We start from the raw sequence: 24,068 nt of genomic DNA, 5'->3' as shown, positions 1-24,068 counted from the left end.
CAATCTCTATGTGTTTCTGAGGGCTTGCACTTACGCGCTTTCGTCATACGTGACGTAACCATGAACGTAACTAAGAAAATAGCGGCTAGCAGCGTCTCTGTTGCGACCTGCAGTGTGGCGTTATCTTATGTTTTTAATTTGTACACTTAGTGGCGTTATTTTATGTTTTTAATTTGTACACTTAGTTTACAAACATTCTGCCAACCATGGATTTCCAGTGGTGGGTTTTGGACTGATCTTGTTGATCGTGTACATACCCGCTACTGAACGGACTAAATAATGAAACGCTGCTGGCAGCGGAATCCAATACAGCTGGGAGACTTGGCTGGATGACAGAGTCCCGGACAGAGAAGTGGAGCCGGCCGGCTTCACCCTGGTCAGAGCGGACCGCGATCTGACAGTCACAGGGAAAATCGATCCTGGTAAGAGAGCGACTCTGTACCCCCGACATTGAACTGCTTTCTGTGTCACTGCGACCTTACTATCTGCCCCGTGAGTTCCCCCAATTGTTTGTTACCGTTGTGTACTGTTGATAATCACAAGTTTACTGGAGAACTGAGACCAAGTAGAGACTTTGGACAGGGTGGATATGGTATAATAAAGGCAGTTTATTCAGAGGTAAAGATATCTGGAATCGCGTGCACGGACTCGTTCGTCAAACTCTTAGGGAGCTATCTGAAGAGAGCCCCGAAAACATTGTGTGCAGACATTTTATACAATAAATGATGTAGGTTGAATCTAGTAGTTCTGATCTTCTGATTGGTCCTGATGAGTTGGGCGAGGTCCCCTCCACTGTTGCATTGGCTCTGAGTCGGGTTCTCTGTCTTCAAATGTTCAGCCTAAAGAGAGGGGATTTTTGTGTGTGTGTGTGTGTGTGTTTAACAGTGATGATGTGTGTGTGTGTGTGTGTTATCAGTGATGATGTGTGTGTGTGTGTGTGTGTGTGTGTGTCCTCAGAGCAAGAACTCGTGAGTTGGAAGAACTGAGAGACCTATGGCGTGGGTGTTGTCCTTGGCCACCTGCTGACAAGGCTGACAAGATAGGACTCTTTTGTCCATTGTTATAGGATAGGAACAGCATTGATTGAAAACAAACGCCCAACACAAAATGGGTCATGCACAAGATTTTAGTCAGACCAAGCTATAACATTATATATTTACTACGACAGTACATTCAACCAAAAGCTAATATAACAAAGGCATCAGAGATTATTTATAATCTGTCACAGAAACTGGAATCCATCTCCCCAGATCAGTCAATAAATGCTTCTGGTATTGACTTATATGCTGCCCCTGTCTTCATGTTGTTGCTGGACATATCTTTTTTAAAATGTGTGTAGGTCACCTAAATCATCAGAAAAATTGCCCCTCCTGAGAATTTTTTCAGGAGCCGCCACTGCTGGGGAGTACTCAGTAGGGTCTGTGGAATCTATATCTGGTGTGATTTCATGGGGCTCTGAATAATCAGGAACAACTTCATTACAGTGGTGTAAAGGACATAGTTTAGAATTACTCAACAAATTGCTGCACAGACACATTTTGTCTAGTTGTATATGACAGGATATGTAGTGTAGAGGTTCTCCACTTTGGTCTGAAAGAAGTAATTCACTTATGCACCGTCAAATGCAAGGAATATGATTCCTCAAAACATAAAGACATTCCTAAACCAACTCAGAGGAAACTGTATTCACTTACAAAATCTCTGTTCTGAGAGGATAGATGTTCTACCTAAGGTACCTGGAATTGGTGGCGTTTTGAGAACGTAATAATACAGGTGAATTTAAAAGCACATTGGATGGCCATAGCTATAAACATTAAAAATAAAGGATGTGGTCGTAATAGTATAACATTGAGTGTTAAAGTAATGAACTCCTTAAAGCAGTATGAGAAGGAACTGGAGGTCATTCTTCACTGACTACAGAAATATCTGGCGCTACAGTATTTGGCATTACATGAAAAGGTTGTGGACATTGTTCTGAAATATGCATTTTCTCATAATTGTGGGAATTTCAAAGCTCAGGTAGATGGAAGTAGTTGTGGTCCCGACATGTGTTGGTTCACTAAAGCAGTCCTATTTGGCAATAACGTCAATGAATTAATCCACAATAACATGAGATGTTGTATTTTGTATAAATTATCCGAAAAAAAGATTATTGCATGAATGTTATTTAAGAACGTGTATATCAGATTCATTGAGTATAATGGTGAACACGGTCCCCATAAAAAACTAATCATATTTGATTAGTAGAGACCCTATTGAGTATTTCCCACCCCACTTTAGCTGAGACAGGTAGAAAAGTTTTCTCTCCACAAGCCAATATGTATCCCATGCACAGTGTATTACAGTGTATTGCATTGGGGGCTATGGAGGGGGTGGCGAACGAAGTGTTGCTGGATATGTATGACACAGTCCTCCTAAAAAACGAATCATATTTGGTTAGTAGAGACCCTATATTCCCACCGCACTTTAGCTGAGGCAGGTAGTAACGTTTTCTCTTTACCGTGCTATATTTGTACTTATAGTGTCCCCGTACCCATGCAACCTATTTAACCAAAGTAAAAGTCCAGCAACACTTGCTATGACCTGGCTTTTTGTTCAAACTCACCTGTTTTGTATTCTAGGATCTCTAGTGAGTAGACTGCACCCTGTTTTTATGGACACACAATCAATCTTTTTTCCTGTACAGTGCAATTTCTTTGTGCAATACAACAGAAATACAGTAAGACTTTTCTTAAACAATACATTTCAAAATTGCATCCTTGAACAGTAGCACCAGTAAATAAACAATAATAATGTTTTATTTTATTTTATTATTGTTTACCAGTAGGCTATTATGTTCTTGTCATTAATTTACTTAAGCTCCAACCATTTCTCAATGTGCTCCACCTTATAAAATTATTTATCTTATATAAAGTAGTAATTCTCTTTAGTTTAGATGTTTCCCCCATGTAGTTCTAACTGTTTTTATACATAATGTTAACATTATGCACTATGCAAAGCTGCAAAAAAATATTGATTTCGTATCATACACATCGCATTTTATCGCAGTCTTTTATTTTAAAGACATAATCCGAAAACCGGAAATCTTGATGTGGATAGGATCCAGCTAGTGCTGCTGCCGTGACAGTACAGTCAGAGTTTCTAAACCCAGAGGCGCAACATCGCAATACTTCCGGGAAGGCTTGCGAAACATACCAAACAGACCAGGCTGGGGTTTGGGATTTGAGAAGTCAATGAGAGAAGTCAATAATTAAATAATAATAATAATAATATGCCAATTAGCAGACGCTTTTATCCAAAGCGACTTACAGTCATGTGTGCATACATTTTTACGTATGGGTGGTCCCGGGGAGCGAACCCACTACCCTGGCGTTACAAGCGCCATGCTCTACCAACTGAGCTACAGAGGACCGCAAAATTCTTCCTTAGTTGTTAATTTTCTCGAAATCTAAAGGCACATCTAGATTCGAGCGAATGTCTTACGTAGTTGAACATGTTATTACTCCAACCTCGTGAAAGTGACAAACTGACACGTTTTAATTTTCGTTAAAAACAACATTATATCGAAGGAGTGCCTTTGATTTGACGGCCTGCACATGCGCAGTTTGGCGGGAGACGACCGTTCTACCACAGATAGAACAATGAGACAGATATTTCACCAGATGTATAAATGTGAAGCATCCGCTTGGCGTTTCCACTCACTTGTGGTGAGAGGAAGCCCAGCGTCTGGCAGTGGGAGAAGATGGAACGAGATGAATTTTGGCCAACATTCTGCAAATGTTCTCATCTATGAAACATTTGATCTCAATACAGTTTTTTGTTCCCAAAACTAGAATCTGTTAAGAACAGAGTGGATGAAGTTTTGTATTTTGTTCCCAAAACTAGAATCTGTTAAGAACAGAGTGGATTACGTTTTGTAGACTTTACTCTTTGCCAAAGTTTCCAAAAACTGCGGTGTTTAGGAGTGCAAGGGCGAATTGAGTTATTGCACACGCGCACTTCACAGGGTATGCGTTCCCTAACGGAAATATGCAAATGCATGCTAGAACGCGCCAATAGGATCTCGCTAGCTCATGCTTGTTCTGCCCACTATGACTCATTTGTTCCCATTGGAAACAACAGGCTGTGGTATATCTTGGGTTAGTTATAAACATCTTTGGTGATACCAAAGACGTGTTTCTGCGCATGAGCTTAGCTAGCCAACGTCGCAATGATATCGCCTACAAGTGTGAGCAGGGTTTCTATTGTAGAAGCAGTTTCTGCCTATCTTTATATTGTACTGTCTTTGGTACAGAATATGAAGATAGGCTGAAACTGCTTCTGCAATAGAAATCCCCCGATCGCATCTGGGTTTAGACATCCAGACATGCGCCACAGAGTTCCAAGTGCAGATTTTTGTGCAAATGGGTGGTTGATTTGAGAAGTAGCGCCACCCTGCCATGCTTTCAAGTCTTTGTTGTTGTATTGTCTTCAAGCGTCCAGCAGATGTCATTGTTGACCTATTTTTTGTATTATAAATGTTTTCATATTTTTTTGGTTATTTTTTGGTTAAATTTTTTATTTTTTTACAGACGCTCTTATCCAGAGCGACTTACAGTTAGTGAGTGCATACATTTTTTTTCATACTGGCCCCCTGTGGGAATCAAACCCACAACCCTGGCGTTGCAAGTGCCGTGCTCTACCAACTGAGCTCCACGGGGCCCAATTGAATCCATTAGTCTTTCACACCCACTCTAAATGCTATGACTTTATTAGTCCTTCCTGTCAGAAATATTATTTGGGTTCATCTCCACCACATAATGCTATTATGTAATTGTCCATGCCATAAAAGTGAGTCATGGAGGCATTATAGGTCATTCTATATAAGGAGGTCTTTGCCAGTCACTGTACCAGAGTACCCACCCCCTTCCACCCTGAAATAGCCACCAATCAAGGGTGAGTCGAGGTCTAACACATATGCCTACACATATTTACATTTTAGTCATTTAGTAGACGCTCTTAGTGCATACATTTTCATACTGGCCCCCCGTGGGAAACGAACCCACAACCCTGGCGTTGCAAGCACCATGCTCTACCAAATGAGCTACACGGGACATATAGCCTGGTGGTTGGCCATACATAGTTTAACAAGCCAGGTTTATGGTACTGCTGCAGTTGGATGGACTGCTGCAGTTGGATGGACTGCTGCAGTTGGATGGACTGCTGCAGTTGGATGGACTGCTGCAGTTGGATGGACTGCTGCAGTTGGATGGACGGCAGGTAGCCTAGCAGTTAAGAGGGTTTTTGGACCAGTAACCAAAATGTTGCTGGTTTGAATCCCCGAGCCGACTAGGGGAAATATTTGTCGATGTGCCCTTGAGCTAGGCACATAACCCTAATTGCCCTTGTAAGTCGCTCTGGATAAGAGTGTCTGCTAAATGACTAAAATGTCAATGTTTATGTAACTTCATCAAGGTCTCAGATGTATTCTACAGTGCAATGAGTGAGTGCACACTGAAATGAAATGCAATATGCTCATTAAGATACATTTATTGACATCAAGTTCTTATTTTCATCTGCTGGCTGAGTTTGAGATTGAGTTTCACTTCTAAAAGTTGTTCATCTGTAACACCTATTAAACAACTGCATGCTGCCCTCATGTGGGGGACATGACAGATAAATAGCAGTAAATAGAAACTGTATCTAGGCTACTCATACAGTATGTTATCTTGTTAAGTATCTCTTACCCAAGGAGATGTTGTGATACTTCAAAGGTCAAGTGTTGATGTTTTTCACTTCAGCCCCTTCAGTAAACACCCGGGATAGTTCAACCAAATTACAAAATCACAAGTTGGTTTCCTTACCCTGTAAACAGTCTGACAAGGCAAGACAGCAATCCATGCTTTGGTTCTGTTTACCTGGTCACTCTCTCCAAGTGAGAAATGGAAATGTATTGATCTAATATCATAGGTGACATTGCCTTACCCTTTAGAACCTATAATAGACTAAATGTGATTGGTCCATTGATCATGTAAGATAAATTAATCCAATTGGTTTTCCTAGTGGTGGAGATATGCCATTGAAAGGATGACAGATATGTTAATTGCAAAACTTTGCTTTAGCTAATAATAAGCTAAAGAAGATCTTCTGACTCATATCCTGGTAGTAGTCACATTCTGGAAGCACAGCAGTCATTTGAATAAATTATGTTGGAGAGAGGGTTTGTAATACCGGAACCAATCCTCTACATATCAAATAGTTCAGTGTTTTCAATACATGAATCAAATGTTGCTTACATAAAGCTGTCCTTGGAGTTTTTTAGTTGAAATATTCAGTGAGATATTACTGTAGGGCTCTCTATTTAACACATTGAGTAACTCATGCACATATACACAGTTGGAGTGAGAGAGAGAAACAAAGACAGAGAAGAGAGAGAGAGCAAATGTGTGGATGTGTGTGTGTGTGGGTGTGTGCGTGTGTCCAGGGGTGATTCTGATTGAGGGTGATTTGACACCGTTTTGTGACACAGGAACACACCCACATGTCCTCTGTCAATGTCAGACCCACTGTTAAAAGGTGACTCTGTCCACTATGAGTGACAGGCCAGCCTGCTCCTGTCCTGTGACATTCTCAATGAGAGGACAGTTTTCCACGATCTAGCCACCACAACCGAATGTCTAGCGCCTGGAACAATTCGACACGCTCTCCTGACGTCAACCTTCCATGACAGACACTCCTCACACACACTCTGGAAAGGAAGTCACATGATCAGTGGGGTTACAGTTACAATAGAATTACTGGTACTGGTATCCAATCATAATGGGTCTGCTACAGTTGTCCAATTGAAGTCAGAAGTTTACATACACCTTAGCCAAATACATTTCAACTCAGTTTTCACAATTCCTGACATTTAATCCTAGTAAAAATCCCCTGTCTTAGGTCAGTTAGGATCACCACTTTATTTTAAGAATGTGAAATGTCAGAATAATAGTAGAGAGAATGATTTATTTCAGCTTTTATTTCTTTCATCACATTCCCAGTGGGTCAGAAGTTTACATACACTCAATTAGTATTTGGTAGCATTGCCTTTAAATTGTTTAACTTGGGTCAAACGTTTCGGGTAGCCTTCCACAAGCTTCCCATAATAAGTTGGGTGAATTTTGGCCCATTCCTCCTGACAGAGCTGGTGTAACTGAGTCAGGTTTGTAGGCCTTCTTGCTCGCACACGCTTTTTCAGTTCTGCCCACAAATTTTCTATAGGATTGGGGTCAGGGCTTTGTGATGGCCACTCCAATACCTTGACTTTGTTGTCCTTAAGCCATTTTGCCACAACTAAGGAAGTATGCTTGGGGTCATTGTCCATTTGGAAGACCCATTTGTGACCAAGCTTTAACTTCCTGACTGATGTCTTGAGATGTTGCTTCAATATATCCACATAATTTTCCTTCCTCATGAAGCCATCTATTTTGTGAAGTGCACCAGTCCCTCCTGCAGAAAAGCACCCCCACAGCATGATGCTGCCACCCCCGTGCTTCACAGTTGGGATGGTGTTCTTCGGCTTGCAAGCATTCCCCCTTTTCCTCCAAACATAACGATGGTCATTATGGCCAAACAGTTCTATTTTTGTTTCATCAGACCAGAGGACATTTCTCCAAAAAGTACGATCTTTGTCCCCATGTGCAGTTGCAAACTGTAGTCTGGCTTTTTTATGGTGGTTTTGGAGCAGTGGCTTCTTCCTTGCTGAGCGGCCTTTCAGGTTATGTCGATATAGGACTAGTTTTACTGTGGATATAGATACTTTTGTACCTGTTTCCTCCAGCATCTTCACAAGGTCCTTTGCTGTTGTTCTGGGATTGATTTGCACTTTTCACACCAAAGTACGTTCATCTCTAGGAAACAGAACGCGTCTCCTTCCTGAGCGGTATGACGGCTACGTGGTCCCATGGTGTTTATACTTGCGTACTATTGTTTGTACAGGTGAACGTGGTACCTTCAGGCGTTTGGAAATTGCTCCCAAGGATGAACCAGACTTGTGGAGGTCTACAATTTTTTTTCTAAGGTCTTGGCTGATTTCTTTTGATTTTCCCATGATGAAAAGCAAAGAGGCACTGAGTTAGAAGGTAGGCCTTGAAATACATCCACAGGTACACCTCCAATTGACTTAAATTATGTCAATTAGTCTATCAGAAGCTTCTAAAGCCATAACATCATTTTCTGGAATTTTCCAAGCTGTTTAAAGGCACAGTCAACTTAGTGTATGTAAACTTCTGACCCACTGGAATTGTGATACAATGAATTATAAGTGAGATAATCTGTCTGTAAACAATTATTGGAAAAATTACTTGTGTCATGCACAAAATAGATGTCCTAACCGACTTGCCAAAACTATAGTTTGTTAACAAGAAATTTGTGGAGTGGTTGAAAAACACATTTTAATGACTCCAACCTAAGTGTATGTAAACTTACGACTTCAACTGTATATTAAGGCAGGTCAAATGAATAGTATTGTCATACGTGTTATTATGATTTGCGCTAATTTTTGCTGGCTGACAGAATTACAGGTTTGTTATAGCTTTATTCGGTGCATACTGTATGCTCATCAATAGCTACAGGCTTATAAATCCTTAGGAAGAAGGTGAAAGTCATAAAACAGTAGGAGACTGATTCCTCTAAAAACATTTATAATTTACAATCACTGTATTGGCATCTCAGTCTATTATGATACACTCTATAACAGAAACATAATGTGTTGAATACAGATGGGGAGAACGCATATGACATCCATCATGTGCTGGCGTTCCATATAATGACAAATATAAAAGGACTGTGTGTTACATTTAGGCCTACTCTATACTGTACACCAGCATGTGTTGAAAGGTGGTGCAATTTTGGTGTTCATGCTGTTGTGGCTTTTAAAGCAGGCCTTAAGACATATCTTTATCGGCTGGCCTACCCTTCCTCCTAGACTTTGATTGTTGCTTTTATGATATGGTTATACTGTATATATTCATTTTTTTTGTCTTTTTTAAATTATATTTAAACTTTTATTTTATGCACTTTGAGATTATTCTTGTATAATGAAAACCGCTTTACAAATGTAATCAATTATTATTATTATTATAATTTATAGAGAGAACCTAGTCATGTTACAAAGGCCTTTGGATATCACTCATAACCTATTGCATTCTTTATAGTGCTGCCCATAAGGGTAGGGACAGCACATAGCTCGACAATAAGAAAACAACTAGGAAAAAAGGCAGAAGTCTGACAAATTGCTGGATTCTGTTTATCTATTGTTACATTTATGTAGCGAAAATGAGAAAGTGCATGCAGTGCTCAGTGTAGCAGGGCTAGTACCCTGTTAGTACAAAGTATCTATGTGTGTTCGACATTAGTTTGTCAACGAGGCCCTGCTCTGCTCCCTCAGTGACACACACTGTTCCTCTGCCTGAGGCTACAAGGAAAGAGGCACAAATCAGATGAAGGTGCCAGTTCTACTCTACTTTAAACACGTTGCTGTCACGCTGGCAGCATAGCGATGAGTAATCAAATGAGAAGCCTCAATGGTTTGGTATTCCAGTTCATTACTGACTCGTGCCTTTCCACACTTCCGTAGAGAAGTATCTGAAATTGCTTATTAACATTTCCCAGCAAATAACACAGTGCCAGCAAAAACACCAAGTGTTTCTGGAATACACCATTTACAACATTACTGTCGTGGATCAACAATTTCATGATTTTGTTTGAACAGATACAAACCAGTATTTGGTTTGTCTTTCCAAAACATCCACTGCAAAGTCACACATTATCGTATGCATGCAATATCAGACACAAATACTCTCCATCCAACACATGTACCAAATAACATGCTATCCTACTGTGGCTCCCTCCAGGGTGTGTTGTTGTGAGGAGTGTGTTTCCTGTGCAGCGATCGCCTGGTAACTCCTGTTGTGATGGAAAATGTGGAAGTGATGCGCTGTGTACTTCCTCTCTAAAGGAAGGGTCTTAATCTCTCACTACCATGTGTGTGTGAATGTTGATTCAGATGATTCAGATCTCTGAGCTTAGCTGTGGATGGGCCTCTGCAATTTAACCCTCTCTGAGCCTAAAGTGTGTGTGTTTGTGTGTGTATGAGTGTATGAGTGTGTGTGTGTGTGTGTATTGGTGTGTGTGTGTGTGTGTGAGAGTGTGTGTGTGTGTTCATTCAGATCTCTGAGGCTTGCTATGGATAGGCGGATGGATTCTGCAGGCCCAATTTAACTCTCTCTGAGCCTTCCAGATTACAGATGTTTTTTCCTGTTAAGCATTGTGAATCACATCCCCATCCCTTACTAATAGCATGCAAAGCATTGGAAAAATACTCTCAACACGACTGTTGATGGCTCACTTCATTGACAGAAATACATGTTGAAAGATGGGAACATAGACTGTATCACTTTGTCTCTCTTTTTCTCTCTTAAATCTCTACACACTCCCTCTGCAATTGGATCCTGGACTTCCTGACGGGCCGACTCCAGGTGGTGAGGGTAGGCAACATCACCTCCGCCGCGCTGGCCCTCAACACGGGGGCCCAACAGGGGTGTGTGCTTAGTCCCCTCCTGCACTCCTTGTTCACCCACGATTGCGTGGCCACGCACGACTCCACCACCATCATCAAGTTTGCTGACGACACGACGGTGGTAGGCCTGATCACCAGCGACGATGAGACAGCCTACAGGGAGGAGGTCAGTGACCTGGTGGTGTGGTGCTGGGACAACAACCTCTCCTCTCAATGTCAGTAAGATCAAGGAGCTGATCCCCATCCACATCGACTGGGCTGCAGTGGAATCGGTCGCGAGCTTCAAGTTCCTTGGTGTCCAAATCACTAAGGACTTAAAATGGTCCACACACATGTGCACAGTCATGAAGAAGGCGCAACAGCGCCTCTCCCCCTCAGGAGGTTGAAAAGGTTTGTCATGGGCCGGCAAATCCTCAAAAAGTTTTACAGCTGCACCATTGAGAGCATCTTGACAGGCTGCATCACTGCTTTGCATGGTGCTACAGAAGATGGTGCGGACAGCCCAGTACAACACTGGGTCCGAGCTCCCTGCCATCCAGTACCTCTATATCAGGCGGTGTGAAAGGAAGGCACGGAAAATCGTTAAAGACTCCAGCGACCTAAGCCATAGACTGTTCTCTCTGCTTCTGCACAGGCAAGAGGTACCGGTACATCAAGTCTGACACCAACAGGCTCCTGAACAGCTTCTGTCCATAAGCCATAAGACTGCTAAATAGTTAACAACATGGCCCCACGGACTATCTGAGTTGACCCTTGTATTTTATTTGTCTCTATGCACACTCACAGGACTCTACTCACTCACAGGACTCTACTCACTCACAGGACTCTACTCACTCACAGGACTCTACTCACTCACAGGACTCTACTCACTCACAGGACTCTACTCACTCACACACATGGACACTCCAACACACACACACACACACACTTAATTTGCTCACACACACATAACATGCACACACATTTGTGCTGACTCTACACACACGCACACACACTCACATACAATCATCATTTACGCTGCTGCTACTCTGATGCCTAGTCACCTTACCCCTATATATATATCTATATCTATCACTCCAGTATCCCTGCAAATTGTAAATATGGTATTGGAACTGACCCGGTATATAGCTTACTTACTTCCTATGTTCATCTTATAAAAAATACAATAAACTGTTTTTGTTCTACCTTATGTTATTTTTAGTACTACATTGATATTGCTTACTGAATTGTTGGGTTTAGAGCTTGCAAGAAAGTAATTTAACTGTACTTGTGCATGTGACATTAAAACTTGAAACTGAAACTTGAAACGTATATCACTGATGAAAGGTCAAAGGGTATCCCCCTCACAGATCAGTCAGGCTTCCCATTACGTCCCTTACGTTTTCCATGAGATTCCATTCAGCCATTTTCTCTACTGGGCTATGGAGCTATTTGTAATACAGTATTTGGCATGCAGAATGAATGTTGGTAAATCTAACTCATTCAGACAACAGTGACCCTACAGCGGTTACAGGTGATTCTGGGAAGCAGGTAAATATATTCCACTTCCAAGCACCTATAGCTGTGTATGCCCACACTACCTTGGGTATTCAGTGTACATGCACAGCACACAGCACACAAACCCAAAACCAGACCCACTTCTGTCACTTTCAATGACGTCTGTATTGAGATCCATGTGTGTTAAAGAGTTCATGCATGCATAAACACACACACACACACACACACGTTCTCTCTGTCGATCCTGTCCTATCCTCTCCTCTCTATCCCCAGGCCCATTGAGGTTCTTCTGTAGTGTTAGACTGTGAGGGCACCTCAGTGTGATGCTCACTGACAGGTGAACTGAGTCATTCCAACCAAACACTGTGTAAAAATAGACCCTGTACCATGCCTCTCTCTTTCTGCCCAGCTCACTGCATCAGATATATGGACACAGAACATGGAGGTCCTGCGATGAACATAAATATTCTATAGGGGATGGACACACGTGTACAGTCCAATGGATGACATACAGTATATTCAGGTGAGCTAATGGTTTTCTGCTCATGTCTCAGTATTTCAGTGAATGAGAGCCGAGAGGTCTCTGTCTAGTCAATAAGGATTTATTGGCGCCTACGTCTCTCTCAGGAATACCGAGACATCTCTCTTTCAGGTTAGGTCTTCCTTTCTATGGTTTCCTTCTTCCTTTAAAGTATAATAGATAATCCATCACTCTTCCAATTATCTCTCTTGCCCCGTTACAGCACAAGACCCCGGCTATTGGGCTAATAATCCAATCCATTCCTGCCTGTAAATCCCACTGCACCACGGGGGGGATTTGGTAGTTGCCCCCACCCACTGATACAGGACTAGATAACGTGGTTAGGATTGGGGTTAGGGTAACTGATCCTAGATCTGTGGTAAGGGGTACCACCATCCTACTTGTCCCTGATGGTATGAGTAGCAAAACAGAGTTGAACTGGACATTGTGGTCCCTCCACATCAACACAAATATTCTCTACAATAATGGGATGGTCACATGACTCAGAAGGAAAGAAAACAGTCAGCATTACCATGGCGATTCCCATTATGCCCCGTCGTGACCTTCTGTGATCCCACCTCGGTGATTCGATCATATTAGTATGGTTACGATAGCCTGAAATGTAATTCGGACATAGTGCTGTAATGACCACATCAATCTGGACAACGTCCACCCAGTCAGCACAGTAGGGAGTAGCTAGCAGCATTGTAATTGGATATTAGGCATTGGGAGGACATGGGCTACTACGTGCAGGGCTGCTAAGCATGAATGTGGCTTAACCACTGCAATATGCAACACCAATACCTACTGTGGTGTCAGTCACTGGGGTGCCGCAAAGTGGTTCATTTCACTTTGGACATTTGGATTTGAAATTGATCCAGTTCAATGTCAGAGACCCAGGGGATTCTAGAGCAGTGCGGAGAATGTTGTACACTGTAAAAAAAAAAAAAAAAACACAAATGTAGTTGTTTTAACTAATTACTAATAAGTAACTGGTTCCACATACTTTTTTTTTAGTTTCCTCAACTTTTCAGTCCAAGTGTTACCGTAGCCATTTCCTGCAGTCAAATGACCTAGTGGCCTCATGGGTGAATGTTATTAATATCTTTCAGAATTTCATAATTAATTAACATTATTTTAAAAAACAAGCCGGAAATCTGGTGTTTCAATGTCAGACGGTTTTGTTATAGTTCAGTCTTCTGTGATGTACAGTGGGGAGAACAAGTATTTGATACACTGCCGATTTTGCAGGTTTTCCTACTTACAAAGCATGTAGAGGTCTGTAATTTTTATCATATGTACACTTCAACTGTGAGAGACAGAATCTAAAACAAAAATCCAGAAAAACACATTGTATGATTTTTAAGTAATTAATTTGGATGTCTGAAATGTTATAAGGTGTTCTTTTTTTAAAAGCCCATAACCATGTGTGTGAGGTGTATACTTTTGTTTCAAAGTAGATTTGTTGAAGTTTGTTCTGAAGTGTCTGTCCTATATCTGAGAGGTATAAGAAAGATCACATAAAAAAAATGTACCCCTTATTTTTGGCGCTAAACAGTCTCCATATATATTTCTGTATTTTGAAAGTTACATGTCTTAAAAACTTGATTCGGGTGGGATTAGTTTTACTGGGGGTGGTCGGGTAATGTAATTATGTGCACGCACACAAAACACCACATTTGTAATTTTAGTGTCATCTGAATCTGCCATGGCAGTAATTTATACATGGCAGGAGGTAACAATTCCAGACAGAATAACCTACCTGAAAATACTAGTCCCGTGAGAATCGACATACCTGTGTTTTGAGAGAAATGTCTGAGTTTGACAGGAAAACAATAACTGATTTGATCAATTTAACTAAGTGCTGCGCAAAGCCTATGAAGGGCCTATTTGTATCACCTTTCACAGTTAATGCTTTTATATGTATGTTTTGTGCATATTAATTGAATATTGCCAAATGCATCAGTAAAAAATATTTTGACTATTTAATGTAAATCTTGCGGTTAATAAATGGCAAAGCAGCATACAACTGACCTAAACCTTCGGAAATGATAAATTCACTTTATCATCCATAGCCTTAAATCGCATCTCAAGTACAAGTGCACTGTTTAGCTCACATCTGAAGGCTGGGCGGGCATTTAGGATGTCTACTGCGAATCGCTAAAATATCCTAATGATTATGATCACACTTCCTCAATTCAAATAGTAGGGTTTGGTATGGTTTAGAAACTTGGGAACCAAGCTCGAGTTATCAGTGTAGCCCTATTATCGCCTGAAATATCTTCACTCCTAGAAAAAACCTCCAGGCTTCTGTCATAACTGTCAATTTAATGAAAAAAAATCAAGAATTACAGGGGGGAGTTTGGAAAAACGAATCTTGTCCAACTCGTCCTCTGGAATAACGGACATTCTGTGGTAATAATTACATAATCAACGTTCTCTAATAATACTAGTCCCGTGCGAATAGGGTTTATGTCAACAATGGATTAATGAAACAAATACCAAAATATAGTTGTTGGGTGGAGTTTTCCTTTAAATTCAGGTAACACTTTGACCAAAAGTTGAGTAAACCAAAAAAAGGCTGAGGAACCAGTTACTTAATAATATTGAGTTAAAACAAGTAGATTTTGTATTTTTTTTACATTGTAATCTATTGCCCTGAGCTCGTGTTCAACACACACACATACATAAAGTAACCTACATATCCATCTGTCTCAGTTACTGGTGATAGGAGAGGGCTCATCTCTCATCTTCCTCTATGCTTACTATAGAATCAGGGTACTGCCCATCCCCCTGTCTCTGACACTTTCAAAGGGGTGAAGGAGAGAGAGGCTTGTCAACGTTACTACCCCTTACTAGGTCCCTGACCAATAAACTGTCACCAGCTGGGACACCAGCCCCACCCCCTCCCTACCCCCACCCCCACCCATTCAGTGTCTCCAGTGACAAATTGGAGGTTGAGAGGCTGAGGCTGAGGCTGGCCTTCTTGAGTTACCCAACCCCCATAGCCCTTATAGACCCAGTCATAAAATACATGTTGCAGTAATAGCATAGCGCATGCAGGTATATGGGGTGTTTTTGTCTTGTATTCTAGCTCTTTCTTAGAGACTCTGCAGTAGACCAATACTGCTGATGTAAGTCTCACTGCCAAGTGCCACACAAGTTAATGACCCAGCTGATGTTCAGCCAAAATCAAGTCAACTCTCTCCTTGCATTTATTCATTTGGGTAAAAGGCTTCAGTGCAAGTGAATACAAAATATTTGTCATATTGACTTTGCAGTAAGCTATGTGTGTATAGTTTGACATTGATGGAAAAGGCATAACAAGTTTGTTTTGTTTGTTTACACAAAAAATAATGCAACTGCATGAAAGAATGTCAAGGATTGATTTGTGTATTCCCCCTCGCTATACAGAGCGAGCTGAATAGGATTTTGAAATATGTCACAGGCACAGCTTGTTTTCAACAATTCTAACTCACTCCCAGCTGTAATCAGATTCTCTGTGATCAGAGCTTTAAGTGCGCGAGCGTTGTAGCCTATTCTTCAGTCACAGCAGAGCAGCATTGACAGAGAGAAGGGAAGTGGCAGAAACAAGAAACAGACCATCTCTGACAAAATAGCGGCAGTGGCTGGCAAGGGAGAGCTTGTGCTGATGCAGCGCAAGCCCAGAAGCACACACACACACACACACACGCACACTTCGGGAAACGTCATTTGAATAGACTCGACTGGGCACTGACTCTACTTCACGCTGCAAGCGAGCAGCCGCACAGGACGTATGGGGGACAGTACCTAGATTGTAAGGCCGGACAGAAACTCAAGGTTTCGGCCTGGAACGTTGACAGTGCAGCCACGGTCTCCACTGAATGGTAAAGAGACCCAAGAAATGTGACAGCAAGAACGGGTTGTGAATACGACTGGAACATGGCTTCTTCTCCTGTCCCAATCACTCCAGCATCGATTGAAGGAGCGACACCGTCACCTACTGGGAATGAAGAGCCCACCCCCACCACTCGTCAGGTGGGTTGGATACATGTACTACCGATTTAGCTCTACATTGTTGCAAGAAACATTGTTATTTAAATGTATCCTCGTGGTTGATGTGGAATAGCTCACAGATACTTTGGCTTGCCAAACGTCCGAGGATGGTAGCGTGAAGACGTTCCCCTGGTTACCAAATCCTCAAGGTGCTCGGCTTGAGCACAGTCGAAAACAAAGTTGTCCTACAGTTTATTTGTTGCAATATTAGTGTTTAGTGTCAGTGGTTGTTAGCGGCTACACTGTACAATGTACTCCCTCCTCGACTAAGGAATTTGTTCATTGTGATTTGTTGGATTCTGCAAGTAGGGTAGCCTATGCATTTCATTGAAGATTCATCACATCCATAACAGACAAACGATCCAAAATGCATGTTTTCCATGGACAGTTGTTTACACATGACATTTGGACAGTGAATTTGTTTAGGCTTAGGTTTAGAGTCTGGTAAACAGGTGTATCATGGTATCAATGTCACTGGTTCTAAAGAGGATTTGCTGGCAATTTGCCGTGGCGTCAACTAGATTGAGCGGCCAAACCGCGGGACGATTTTTTCTTGAGCAGATGGTCAGGGGGCCGGAACATAATTACAAATAATTTATAAACAGCAAATTCACCGCAGCAAGCACAAACTATGCTAGCACAGGCTATATCTATATCATGCAAACCAATCGGCATTTACTCTTATTTGCGTCGGCTCTTTAGATGTAGCCTATAAATGACAACCTTTTTTTATTTTGCATTGCGGTCACCTGTTTTGCATCTAGGTAAGCCAACACATTGTAGGGCTGGAATAGGAAACCGTATGTTTCTGCGTTCTTTTGTAACTGTCTGCCCTGCAGCCCTACGTTCTGACCATAGACTGTAAAACAAGTAGACGTCATTAGAAGGGTGGTAACCTTTGAACTTATCACAGCTCACCCCAAAGTGTCAGTGATCACCACTAGTTATACGATTTTGAATGATTACAGTACAATTTTACAGGACTAGGCCTGTGTATTATCATGACATGCTAAATTGGAGAGGTTGTGTAAAAGCAGTCATGGCATGAAACATTGATGTCATGTGCCCTGGGAGCCAGAGGTTTGTGCTGAGGGCTGGGCGGAGGGCTTTGCAGAAATGCATCTGGTTTTAGTTGCCTTTTAACATGGTCTGTTATTTGGAACAACATTTTAAAGGGACAGTATAGTGGAATGACATGCAATGACAACAATGCAAATAAGAGGCGTGGCCATTTATTGATACAACTATTATATCACATTTTCAGTTCAGTGGGCCTGTATTCTATCCAAGAAATTCATACATAAACTCTAGACCTTTTGTGTACAAGTTAATTGCTGCCTATGGGTGTGTGGTTCTCAAAGATAGTTTGAAAATAGGATTTTGTGTACAAACATGACACAAAATCACTGAGCCTAAATCCTGTAAATATGATGGATAAAGGAATATGAATCATCTCTGCTTTCTATCATTAGGTCTATGTGAGCCTGCCTGCTGTATAGGACAGTGTGGTGCTGGTGCACAGAGAGAGTGAGCTGGCACAGTGTCACTCAGGGGGCAGGCACAGTTGTCCAGCACCATGGCAGCAGATTGTTTGGCAGAGCTGTCTGTCGAGAATATGGCAGTGGGATTACGCACCAGCACACACACAAGCACACACACACACACACACACACACACACACACACACACACACACACACACACACACACACACACACACACACACACACACACACACACACACACACACACACACACACACACACCCTCAGACACACACATTTAGAAATACTATAAGACTGTTCTTAGTACTTTATTGTAATGGGTGTACCTATACCAAGGGACCTATGGTAGGTCGTTTGACTTTATGAGTAGGATAGTCTGACAGGGGATGGGATGGGCGGAAGTGTGAGGTAAAAGGCCATTTGTCACCAGATCTGTTCACGTGGAGGACATCTGCCACACTTTCCGGCTCGGTTAAGGCCAGATTGTGACAAAATCAGGACCGGCAACAGTGACGTGTGACGTGTGTGCATGCACATGTGTGTGACGTATGTGTGGCGTGTGGGAGAGAGAGAAAGAGACAGAAAGATACAACAAGGGGAAAGAGAGGAGGCAAGGCCGAGGGGGCGACAGCGAGATAGATATCTTATGATGAGTGTGGTAATATCATTGTGTTGGTAATGCTGGATCAATTATTTTAGAAAAGAAGGCGGTTGTTTTGCAGTGGTCGCCATAGCAGCCAATCTGATTCTATTTCCTCAGTGGCTAATTGATGAGGAGAATGGGAAGGAGAGAAAGGCATACATGATTGATAAGGAGGGCTGGAGAGAAATGAGAAAGGGAAGGGGGAGAGAGAAGTGATGGATGAGAATGGATAGGGGGAGGGATGGAGATAGAGAGGGAGAGAGAGAGACCGTCAGGTTGAGGGTACAGCCCTGTCTGTATCTCATCTCAATGACTTTTGAAATGATGTCATTGAAATCGCCTAGTCGATTCATGCTTTTAGCGGAAAGCAGATCCCACCACCAGTCACCACCCCATGCAACCACCAGGGACACAAGAGAACAGTCATTGCATGGTCTCTATGCCCCATCCCACCCAGCCACAGTCTTTACCTATGACTGCTACATAGACTGCCATGTGGAAAATATATACTACTTCTGAATATATTTCTTCCCATGCATTATTTAACATGTAATAAATACATAACAGGTAGGCAATCAGTTATGGAACATCAGCTGTATTTGCAAGATCTCCTGTTGCCCAAAACTGAGAGAACACGGAATAGCATTGGCGTATGCCATAACATAACAGTCATTAAGATCTGTTTTTGGATCAGAGTTAGGGTCAATTCCATTTCAATTCCTGTCAGTCTAATTGTACAAGTTCTTTTCATAATACGAATAGAAACCGACTCTTCTCCAGATGGAGTTCAGCCCAATAATGATCAGAATAACTATTTTGTCCGAGAGTTTTTGAGTGCAGACAGACAGGTGTGGTATAGACAGAAGAACAGTGCTGCTGTGTGTCAGGTTAACTTAGTGAATCCACTTTCTGTTCTCCTCTCTCTCTCTCTCTCTCTCTCTCTCTCTCTCTCTCTCTCTCTCTCTCTCTCTCTCTCTCTCTCTCTCTCTCTCTCTCTCTCTCTCTCTCTCTCTCTCTCTCTCTCTCTCTCTCTCTCTCTCTCTCTCTCTCTCTCTTTTTTCTTCTGACCGCCATTACTTCCACCGTGAAACCACAAAGGGCACGAGCGGTCTGAGGCTATGTGTACCCGTGTGTGTGTGTTTGTGTGGGCGTGTGTGTTCAGTGGACTCCACATATGTGTGCACAGTGGACCCCATACCCATTCTACGAGTGTGTGTTTATTTGTCTGTGTTTGTGTGTATATTTTATCAGTGTGTGTGGCCATACTTTCTGACTGGGACATTTTTCAGTCTGTGTTTTTGGTCTCCAGCTTGCCTAATGCAGCGTATCCAAGGAGACGTGAGGGAGAGTGCATCGTATGCAATGGTTGCGTGTTTTGGCCATATTTCGGGAGATTTAGTGAGTCCAGACTCAGGTTAAAGTGTTTTGCTCAAGGGTTAATTCTCTCTACTGCAGCAGGAGCCCTGTATGCTCCCTCCTGTGTCTCTCCAATCTGTGGATATGACTAAGCATTTTATTCTGAGTTTAGCAGTTGCCAAGGCTCAAGACGAAGTATGGTGCATGGCACGGTAATAAGATGTAAATTACAATGTGCGTACATTTTGTCCTTTGGTCTTAGTTAGCATCTTTGCTGTGTCATCCTCATCAGAATCCTGGCTATATATCATCAGATGAATAGCAAAAAGCTAGCTTTGATTGTCCCTTGCCCTATGACATCATGTTAATGCGCCTCGATTAGCTTAAAAGTTACCAAAATGGGGCAGACATTAGCATAGGGTGTGACAGGTTTGATGGAGATGACACATACTCACTCATCATATCATGTGTGGTATATACCCCTGCTGAGTGTTAGAGTACCCAGCTTTACACATGTCTCATGGGGCGTGGTGGTGTTATTACTACTAAAGCCCTGGTTATGAACACACAGTGAGAGCTGCCCATTCATATAGTATGAGGGAGCACTCTCCATTTTGTCAATACCATTGAGTATGCCACTGATGGCAAAGAGCTAGTAGGTGGGTATCGATTTCATTCATTCATTGGTTCGTTCATTCATTCATCCATCCATCCATCCATTCATTCATTCCTCTATTTCTCTCCATCTCTCCCTCGCTCTCTCCTTATTACTGTGGGTCTCCTATTCTAGGACATGACCAATTGTCTGTAAAGTATGAAATGGGCATGATGACTGAAACTGACCAGATGAAAAGATCAAAGAGAGAGCGGGAGACAGACAGCAACAGAGGATCAGTTAGGACAACGTCAGTGCAATGTTATTTCTAGGTGGGGCTCCAAAGGCACCCAAAGCAACATCCAGGACCGCTGGCACCAATATTTAAATTGAAACCAATAGGCTCTATGCACACATCACTTCCGCATTGGCTTAAGGATGCTTGGGCATTTCCGGTTACCGGAAAAAATCATTAGACAGTGACAGTAGACCGTTATGATGGCAGAGATTAAGTTTACAAGGTGTTTGCTGGAGTTGCCTAAAGTATCTGTTAATGATATACGGAGGGTCGTCCGGACATCCAGTACGACACCACGTAGCAAACTGGATAAAGGCTTCAAATTTTACGTTTCTTCTTTTCTTTGCAACTTTGAAGGTAATATGCTAACACTAGCTAGCCTGAGCTAGAAGCCTTGCTTTGGTGTTTTAAGTCATGACTCCGTCCTGCTTCAGGTAAATCCTGCTTTAATTAAAGTTTAATCATGTGTATATACCTCTCACTTCATGTGTTTGTACTTTTATGAAAGTATCAGGTAAAAACAGGGCTACAAATGAGATCTCTGTGAGAGCCCACTGCTACCGCTCAATGAAGAAACTAAAGCCACCACACCAGCTGAGAGTAGGACTAGATTAAGTGACACGTTCAAAGTTCTGTTGAACTTGGTCAAGGTTCAGTTCAACATGTTTTACTCGTTTAATGTTACCACAGCTTTGATTGCCATTGCTAAGAGAACACTTTAGAACTTTAGTGGTTTTCACGATAGCTGAACAGTGGTAGCCTAATACAGACCAGGGTAGCTGAGTGGGAATTGCCATGCTTTGTTGTTGGGTCTGGTTTGAAATGTAAACAATAATGAGATTACTACTTTTTCCTGACTTGATGACTGCAATGACAGTAACATATTCCACTCAGCTATTCTTCAAACTGCTGATGTTCTACTCGAAACTGTCCTGTCATCTTTACTTCTTTCCTTATAAACATATGGCCCAACTTCCTTGCTTTTGTACTTGATGTTTCTACTTTTCAAGAGGAATTAGGAGCAAAACCTTCACTCTACTGTTGTTATTGGTACTAGGCTACAATGTTGCACCACACACCTACTGCTCTGCCAATACTGTTTGAAGGTAGGTAAATGGCACAAGACAATAGGTAAGTGGTGGGATACAGTATAGCCAAGTGGTGCAAGACAGTAGGAAAGTGATGCAGAAAGCACAAAAGTGACACGAGACAGTAGATACGTTGCTTACACCAGTAAAAAGTAGAAAGAACAAGTTTTGCTCCTACTCCTGCTGCTGTAGACCCTCGTCTTTCAAAACCCATTAAATTATGCTTCTGTGTATTTCAGATGACATTGCGTGATTCACAGCCAGTTGTGCTTGTTAAAAGCTACTGTTCCTGTGTGGCTGGGTGTGGGATATGCAATCATTTGGTTGCATTACTATATCAGACTGTTGACTCGTCGAATGTTAATCACCCACCGTTTATGTAATTCACTGTCTTTGGGAAAAGTAAAAAAACTAACAGAAGAATTGCATCTGGCAGACACTGTACATTGCGGCACACAGCAGTAATGGCTGGAAGAGCTGTCATCCCGTTTTTGAAAGGACACTTTCGTATGTTTACACGTCATCGTGTTATAAGTCAAGACGAAGTATTACAAGTAAAAACATGAAGATAAACATTAAGATCAACAACAACAACGACGAAAATTAACCGTTTCGGATGTTTTTGACGACAAGCATTCAATGCTAGCATACGGTAGCACAGCATTCTACAATAACCGGAGGTTTACATCCGTCCTGAGATTTAACCGGAAATACGTCATGCTCGCCTGTACATATCGCCTATTGAAGCCTAACTATTTTAGGTAGGGGAAACACTGGACCAAAGTAAAACATCTGATCAATGAATGAAAATAATAAAATAATATTGTCCTATAACACAGTACAGTACTGTACAGTACAGTAGACTGGGGTAAACCCCAGGTCAGACAACAGGATGAAGATGATGATGATTATGATGATGACCGTTAGGGGTGAAGGAGAGGTCTTATGTGGGTTTCCTCTACGAGGCACATTCACTTCACATTCACTAGATCACTGTCTGCTGCTTGCTCCTACCCTGTTCTCCCACTCATGGATTCACTCAGAGACCTGTGGGTTACAGCTAATAGCATATTTGTATTGGTGTGGGATCAAAGTTATTTAACCCACCCCTAAGGCACAGTGTTCCAAAGATCTTTCACATTCGTAGAATGCCTTTGCTCTGCCCCCTCTTGAGAGCTGACGGGTGGAGTGTGTGCATGTGTGTGTACGTGGAGAACGGTGCGGTATGTTAAGGGGAGTTCCATGTTACGGAACGCGCTAACAGCGATCGATAGCATCGGGTGGGAACCGGAGGCCCTTGTTGCCGTGTGTGTGTGTGTGTGTGTGTGTGCGTGTCTGTCTGTGTGTGTGTGTGTCTATGTGGAATGGTGCCTGAATGGCTGCCTGTGTGCATGTGGCCCCTGTGAAGCCCCCTATGGGACAAAGACAGTGCTTGTGTTTATGGCTGAGAGGCGTGCCCCCCGGTGGTTTGTCTCTTTCCCAATAAAATACAATCAGGCATTTGATCGGACAGCTCTTTCTTCTTAAGTCTCTCCAGGTTTTTTGTCTGACCTCGAAGACATTCTTCTGGGGCTTTCTGGACGGCTGACAGCTTGGGTTTAGCCACCAGTGACTGGCGTTTCTAGACTCATAGAGAGGCAGAGGAAAAGGCTGGAGTGGAGGAAGAGGGCTTTACCGTCCAGCTCTGTCTCTCTGGTCAGCCAGTCTCTTAGCCCCTCTTAACCTACTCAGAGGTCTAACCCCAGACTCTTATGTACTTCAAATGTAATTTCAAAAGTAAGTTGTGGAGTTAATACTTTTCTGGGGATTTAGTTTGATTTAGCTTAGAAGAACAGGCATCAAGTGCTCTTTGTGTTGACTATCTACATGAATGGAATCAAAGCAGTTTTCATTGAAAGTCATATCGTAACGTTTGTGTGGCTTAACACCAGAAAAGGCTTCAAAGGAGTTTTGCAAAAGTAGAACCTTTCAGTAATCAAACACTCATTAAAC

Source organism: Coregonus clupeaformis, chromosome 19 (assembly GCF_020615455.1).
Source record: "Coregonus clupeaformis isolate EN_2021a chromosome 19, ASM2061545v1, whole genome shotgun sequence".
NCBI classification, from domain to species: domain Eukaryota; kingdom Metazoa; phylum Chordata; class Actinopteri; order Salmoniformes; family Salmonidae; genus Coregonus; species Coregonus clupeaformis.
The sequence above is the reverse complement of the archived record's forward strand: the minus strand, read 5'-3'. Positions refer to the sequence as shown.